Here is an 8,477-nt window from a genome sequence, read left to right as displayed (position 1 = left end):
GACTTGCAGTGTGATCCCACGTTGAATGGTATCAATGAGGTATGCTTTAAGAATTATTTTCAAGAGACTCTCATTAAAATTGATACTGTGTATCTTTGAGGTGAAACAGCTTCGGAATCCAACTCCAAATATTGTATCAAAACTTCAAAGGTATTAATACATAAACATAACTTCGGCTTCGTAAAGTGCTAAACGCCATTGAGCCTCGAATAAATGAACAAATTAAAAACAAAATTTAAAAGACGCTACTATAGAGAAAGAAGCATATAATAAAAGTGCACTTTTTATTTTGACTTTATGCACTACCAGGATGCTCAAAATAAGAAGATCATAAACTTCGACCGAAAACGTGACTAGGGGCACATGTCGACCATTGCGACGGCCGAGGTGTTTAACATTAAACATTTTTTTTCCGTTTGTTCCGTTAGTTACAACTATTCAAACTAAAGTAGATGAAAAAACCGAATTCAGTACTATACCATTTAATTCCACTATAGTTTGTATCCTTTGACAGATACGCGTATTTCGACCTCAACTGTAAGGCCGTCTTCAGTGTCGTGTACTAGACTCGACTTTATTATATTCAGACTAGCTCGAAGATTTATTATATTCAAACTTGTTCTTCAGGATCCTTCTGTGAAAGTTTGAATGGAAACCCTCTACACTAAGGGAGGGCTAAACGAGGTTTATGTTTGTATGTAGTTAGTTAACCGAATAGGGAGCCGGATCCTATTCTTGGCACTTTTGATTCACTTCGGCAGTAGGTTTTTTTTAAAGCTACTGAAGTCATATTTGGCCACAATGTTCGTCGTATTGAAATACTTATTAGTGCAAAGGGCATTAGGCAATTATTAGGCAATTCGGCCGAGGAAACCCCGTCATGCCAAAGTGAATCATGGTAGTGCCCAAGTAGCTGCACCCTATATAAAAAAAAAAATTCAAAAGCAAAAATATTGCATTTTTTGAAAGTGCTTCTATTTTGTTCAAACTCTGTGAGTTGAATGATTATTGAAAACTACTCTTCCGTTTTGATCACTCTAGCCTTTAGTGTCCTTATTTTAGTTTGGGTGATCTTAAAACTTATTCTTCCAGCCCGTTTAAAACCGAAATGCAGTTTCACCAGGTTAAACTTTTATGTTGCTAAACTGAAAGCATTCCAGTTTGTTGCAGTCTATATACTTTTGATAGGAGTATCTTCAAGTCACTAATGAAGTATTTCATTGACGACAGCGCACCCTATGGTCAAAAATATAGTTGGAATAGTTTTCCCATATATTTGGTCCATTTTCTCCATACAAAATTGTAGTTCGTTTAATCCCCACAGAATTTACGGGTTCCTTTCAAACTTTCACAAAAGCTTCCGTGGATCCAAATGAAGAAAACAAATCAGTGTCAAACTTAACGTTTGCATACAAAAAAGGAACACTTTAATCCTCTATAATTGAATAATGTATTAACCAATTGGCCAAATCTTAGGGAATAAATAAATGTATGTATTACGATTCTGCTATAATTTTCAAATGAAATTTTTCATTTTTTAACGGTTTTGTTTTTGATTATTATTTCATGAATTCTAGCGAAGATTCCTCCATGAAGTAATTTAAGTTCCTTTACAAGAATTACTTTTATTAGAATTCTACAAATATAAGTTAATTATTTTTCTATTAATTATTTTAATAAAGATTAGGATATTCCGTGTGTTTCATATGAAATTCCTTCCGAAATAATACCCGAAATTCATAGGAATATATCAGTAATACTTTGAAATTTTTCCCCAGGAATTATTTAATTTATTTTTTCAAAGGAATCTCTGTATTTATTAGGATACTTTAATATTTTTTAGCGATGATTTCAGATTAATTTTCTACTATTCCGCCGTAAAATGATCCGGAATTTTTTTTCGAAGGCATAGAGTATATTTTTGTAAATAATATGGAAATGAACTGAAATAAACAACTTAATTTAAGGTAATTCTGTTTACGTATATACCATTTAGGGTCGATGTACCAATAGCCGCATAGCTAAGATCACATAATCGAAGAAAATCGAAAAAAAGCCATCGGCATTATTTTTACATCATTTGAAACATAGATTTATAGACGGATTTCACGCCAACTCGACACGCGATTGGCAGCACCCCTTCAGAATTCAATGAAACTCTCTGGATGTCAAAAGTATGTGAAACTAAGATACTTTGCATATTTTGTTCTTCACACCCAGAAAGTTTCATTGAATTCTGAAGGAGTGCTGCCAATCCTTTTGTCGAGTTGGCATGAAATCTATAGTGGTATTTAACGGAATTTGTTATATTTCTGACGTTGTGTTCGTAAGTTTTTTGTTAATAATATCTAAAATTATTAACAGTGATATAACTTACAAAACATTTTCTCTTATTTTGTAACGTCCTTGAAACACGTTGTTGATTAATTATGTTTTATTATATACGTGTTGGATTTTTTGCTTTTCTAACTACTAACGGTACATGTTTTATAACAAAAACGGCATGACGTGAACTTGCAGTGTGTTCCCACGTTGAATGGTGCCAAAGAGGTATGTTTTGATTATTAAGGAGTTATGGTGATTAAGTGACCCTCAATTTTTATTGTTGCGACTCTTGTCACCAGTATTGGTACTGAGTCATAGTGTAGCGAGGTAAGGACTTCAAACCAACTAAATCATCCATAAGGATCCCCTATTATAGAAAAACGATTGATCGGATCTTAAGAAATGAATAAATGATCTTGAGCTTATGAGCTGAAGAATGTTTCTAAAACACATATTTTTCTAATTATCAAGTTATCTAATTCCACAGGGGTATCAGTTAAGGTGAAGATGAATCGAAGCCAATCTTCACATTTTCAAGAGCACAAATCTGAAGAACCGAACACCCGTTTAAGCTGAAAACTTAATCGAATGGTCACCACCAGCTAGGGACCAATCGATTAATTCTTCATCTTAAATGGATGTTTGGCTCTCCAGATTGTTGGTCCTGAACATTTGAGGTTTGGCTTCGATTCATCTTCACCTTAAGGAGAAGGTATATCTTAAGGATAACGTATTTCGAAACCATACTTAAAATTGTCCAGAGCACAAATCTAAAGAACCGCAAAGCTAGGCTGGTTGTGCCAGTATATCTAATAAATAGGAACTTTATATACTACGGGTTTGACACAACAGACATAAACAGATCAAGCAGAAACTAAAAAGAGGCCAACAAGAGATCAAAAACAAACTAGACCAATTAGGGAATAGTAAAATAATATGCTGCTTTGTAAATGATTCCACAAGAATTCAACCAGATACTTCTCACAGAACACTTCATGGAAATCGAAAATCCTCGTAACATCATGTAGTAATAATTTTCATCAGGAAAGAATTGAAGCAGTCAACCGATTTTTTTCCATATATGTATAAAGTGCTCAGATCTCCAGGAATGGAATAGTGTTTGGAACATTTTTCTAAATTTCTCCATAGTAATTTCCATATAAACCTACATTGTCTTTGGGCCACCTTCAAATCACAACCTAGAAAGCTGAAAATTTCACAGAACGCTATTTGTATGGTAAGGCTTGCAAGAAAGACATGGGAGATTGAATTTTCAAACATTTTTAAATTTGTAAAATTTTTCACATCTCCTTTGTGTATGATCCTTCTTATTCACAAGGGTGAAGAATAATGTCTAGAAGTCTACAAGTGGTTCATTCTCAAGCAAAATCAGGCGAATCTTATCTTACAAGTTTATTCAAACGTTTGTGTAAGATTCTTCAACAACTCACTTCAATTCACAAGCTTTCAGATCTACAAGCTGTACTACCCCTTCATCCAGCAAACATACTTTTCACATGCGGAAAATCTCGCTAAATTCTGCATAACTTTTTCGTTTCTTGATGGATTTTGTTCAGTTTCAGCACTTAACGCAGGTGGTTCCGAAGTTATTACGGATTGCCTTTGGGTACTAAAATTGATCATAACGTCCATTGAACAGATATCTCAGGAACCTGATGAGCTAGAAGGTTGGTGTCTTTGGCAAAGTTGCTCAGCAGATCAAGGGCTATCTGACAGTGATAAACCTGATTAAGAATTCATCCGCTAGGCGGTGCTATTAAAGAATACTCTTTGATCTTCTATATTCAAAGATTCAGATGAGTAAGAAGATTGGTGTCTTCGGCAAAGTTATTCAGCAGATAAAGGGCTATGTGGTATTGACAAATCTGATTGGAAATTCTTCCGCTAGGTGGCGCTAGTCACATTTGTTTTAAATATGATATATCTCGAGATTGTGATAAGCTAGAAGATTGGTGTTTTCGACAAAGTTGTTCAGTAGATCAAAGGCTATCTGATTCAGTTTTTTTTCTGAGGTTTTTCCGCTAGCTGATGCTTGTAACACATTATTTTAAGTTTCCCGTATCTCTAGGTCCAGATAAGCTAGACAAGATGTGTTTCCGACAACATTATGTAGCAGGACAACGTTTTTCTGGCGGGGAAAAATCTGATTGAGAATTCTTTTGCTAGAAGCTTGATGTTTTCGACAATTACCACGGTCCATACAAATTTCAAATTTTGTGTATGGACAAAATACCACGAGGAGGTCTGAGAATCCAAAAATAAAATGACCACGTGGTTAATGTCTTCTTCTTCTTGGCATTAACGTACTCACTGGGACAGAGCCTGCTTCTCAGCTTAGTGTTCTTATGAGCACTTCCAAGTTATTAACTGAGAGCTTTCTCTGCCAAAGTTGCCATTTTCGCATTCGTATATCGTGTGGCAGGTACGATTATACTCTATGCCCAGGGAAGTCAAGGAAATTTGCATTACGAAAAGATACTGGAATGACCGGGAATTGAACCCAGACAGCTTCAGCATGGCTTTGCTTTGTAGCCGCGGACTCTAACCACTCGGTTAAGGAAGGCGTGGTTAATGTACGATCCCTTTTGAAGATCTTTATAAGGACTGTTTATTTTATAAAGTGAACACTTTGGACATGCAATATCTTTTTAATTTATCAATGAAATCGAAATCGGTTTTCTGTACATCGTTCGACTAATATTGTACAATGCTGTGGTAATAAAAAAGTTACCAAAATAATATGATTTCACACTAATAAGGCACAACGTTTATAACGGTCGATTTTTGGAGGTTATCAAAATCAAGGATTATTAAAAATCGGCAGGAAAATTCGACAATTTATATTTTTTATTTTCAAAAAATGGTTGTACTTAGAAAGCATCATCAATTAGAAGCTTGCTAAAAAATATCAAGTTATTTTTGGAGAAGCAATTTTGCAGATATCATAAAATCATTTTTTATCAATTTTTTTTAAAGAAAAATATCTTAAATTTAAATGGAACTGATATGAGTAGAATTTTAAGGTTTAAAGTACGTCCAGACGGAAGTAATAATATAGTATTTTTAATAAAAATAACTTACGCCTTCATAGAGTTGCTGATTTAGTCCCCACGTCATATTTTAAGCACAATAGAAAAACAAATAATTTATTTTCCGAAGACCACTCAAAGCACAATGACAATCATCAAGATTGGGAACACTGCTTGAATTAAATCAAATTTATTTTGCATGTATTATTCTGAGACTACCTATCAACATATTTTGAGAAAAACTCTTACAGTTTGCTCTAGATCGATAAACATGCGTATATAATTTTAAAAGTATGGGATTTTTCAATAAAACGACCATAAAGAGTAAATTTGGTACCCAAGAATGCGCTTAAAACTCAAGATTTTGCTTTTTTTATTCATATATAGTTTCTTTAGTAATCTAAACCAGTTTTGAACACGCTTATTACTTTACTTTTTTGCTGGTTGTAAAAATATAGTGTATCAGCAAATTTGACCATAAGAAATAGATCACTAAAGTGACTCAGCGTCAGGAACTGATAGAATATTATTGATGTTTTTAAAAGCTCTACCTTAAGTTGAATAGTAAAGGATACCAACATACAATTTGTTCATTAAATTTAGGATTTTTTTCATGCGAAAAATAATGCTTAAACTTGACGAACAGTTTTTCTTAGGAGTTTTTGCAAAAACTATTTAATTCTTCAACCGAAAGCATTTTGTAAGTTTCTGTATTTTCATAACATTGTTGAATAATAGTTGAACGATACACAGAAAACCGTTTACGATTTCATCAATACATAAAAAAGATATAGCATAAACAAGGTGTCCACTTTATAAAATGAACAGTCCTTATAGAAATGTTGTTTCAAAATATGGTAGCAACACTAATTAAACAAAATTTAAACAAATTATTTACTATCAGGTAGATTGTAACCGTCTGAATAGGTATTATTTGTAGGAGAGATCAACCTTCTAGTTTATAAGGTGCATGATATAGAGAAGCTCTTTAAAAATTTCATCATAATGGTGACATCTAGAGAACAAAATTTGAATAAATTTTATCACTGTCAAACAGATATCGGTCGTCTGTACCATTTTGTCTGGAACACAATTTATTCACATTTTATCACAATATTTGATACAGAAGATTGAAGAAAGTTTGCTACTAGCGATATCGAGTGGATGATTATCTTATCAATTTTTTACGGCAAATGTCATTTGATGTGCTGGTCAACTTGGCCGAAACTCATGAGAATATCTTTAGATAGATAAAGTTTGAAACACTTTCACCAGCACCATATAGCGGATAAATTTCCAATCACATGTTTCACCGCCCCTCTGTTGCTAGTGCTTCCTGCCACCAACTTTCTAGCTTCTCAAGATCTCCAAAAATTTAAGATTGAAAAATATGTTACTAGCGAATGGATGCCCTTGCTAAAGGCACCAAACTTATAGGTTATCAGAATCTTGAGATACACTTTTCAATCTGAAGAGAATTTGTAACTAGCGCCGTCTAGCCAATGAATTCTTTATCATTTTTATTAAGACTGTTGGTCATCTATTGGATGAACTTCGAATCAGGTTTATCACTGGCAAATAGCCTTTGATCTGCAGAGCAACTTTGCCGAAGACACCAACTTTCTAGCTCTTTAAAATCCCAAAATGTAGAAAATTAAAGAAAATTTGTTACCAACACCGCCTAGCGGATGAAGTCCCAATCAGTTTTGACAATGCCAAATAGCCTTTGAATTGCTGAACAACTTTACCGAAGACACCAACCTTCTAGCTCATCAGATTCTTGTGATATCCATTGAACAAATGTTATGGTTAATTTTGATACTTCAAGACAATCCGAAATAACTCCGGAACCACCTTGACTATATTCCCAATTTCTTCGGACCTTCAACTACAAGAGCTTTTCGGTAAGTTTTGAAAAAATCAACAAAATTCATCAAGAAACAAAAAAAAAAGTCAAGCATATTTTAGCGTGTTTTTCTACATGTAAAAAGTATGTTGGCTGGATGAAGGTTGAAGAAGGTATTCAATGACCACAAAAGTTCAGATGGATAACCTATAAATCGTTGAACGCGTTGTTATATGTATCTGTGTTTGCAAGATCCTTAAAGTTTACTTGTTAGGCTTGTCAATCAAACTATGTTCTAAGTTGATCGATACATTGAAACAGCCTTTGTACTAAATATTGAAATAATACGATGTAATGAGCTCGATTCTCGATGATACCCATCGTGGATATTGGATAACGATTACTGGTTGTTGAACTTGGCGTTAAAGTTGGTATAAAGATACATTATATCAACGAGAGTTTACCGAGAATCCTTTATTGATTTTGAGTTAACGAAAAATAATTAATTGCGTTGAAGTAAATGCTTCAGAAAATTCTAATCATTAATGAATGCTCACTCACTTAGTTATTTTTATCAACCTTTTAACGGGAAGTACATATAGGTTTATTTTTAACATATCAGTTTTCATCATTGTTTTTCATACTTTTCCAGACCACCTACAACTGCTGTTTGCGTCAACTGCGCGAGGCCATCGGTGGAGGCTACATAATCAGCGTAAGGATCGAGAATCCCAATCTAGGAACAACGCTGGTCAGTACCTTGAACGAAGTTGTTGACGTCGTCAATTGTCCGTTGACTGCCGTCGTGCAGAACCTCATAGCGCAAGGTTTGAGCTCACGGAAGATCGCTATTGATGTACCGCTTCCTCCAGTGATTGTATGTATCATTTAAAGAAAATCGAACGGTTTTGTAAACTTTTATTTGCAATAATTTTTAGGGTTGTCCAATCGACGTGGGCTTCCTGCAAAACATCTCCAGCACGGTACGCTGCCTCAATCTCTTTGGGGCTATTCTACAGCTGGATCGCGATGACTACAACAACGTGTGTGGCGAAGGGTCATTCCCACTGTTGCGCAAATTGTCCATATTGCTGGAAGAGAAGGAACCTTGTGACTTTGATGGCTTCATCCCAAATCCACGCGATCGGTCCCAATTCTTTAGCTGTGTCAACGGAGAGTAAGATCGATTTATCTAAATATAGTCAATCATTGTTAATGAAATAAAATCTTCTATGTAGTTACGTCCTTCACCAGTG

Source organism: Aedes aegypti, chromosome 3 (genome assembly GCF_002204515.2).
Source record: "Aedes aegypti strain LVP_AGWG chromosome 3, AaegL5.0 Primary Assembly, whole genome shotgun sequence".
Lineage (NCBI taxonomy): Eukaryota > Metazoa > Arthropoda > Insecta > Diptera > Culicidae > Aedes > Aedes aegypti.
Note: the sequence above shows the minus strand (reverse complement) of the source record.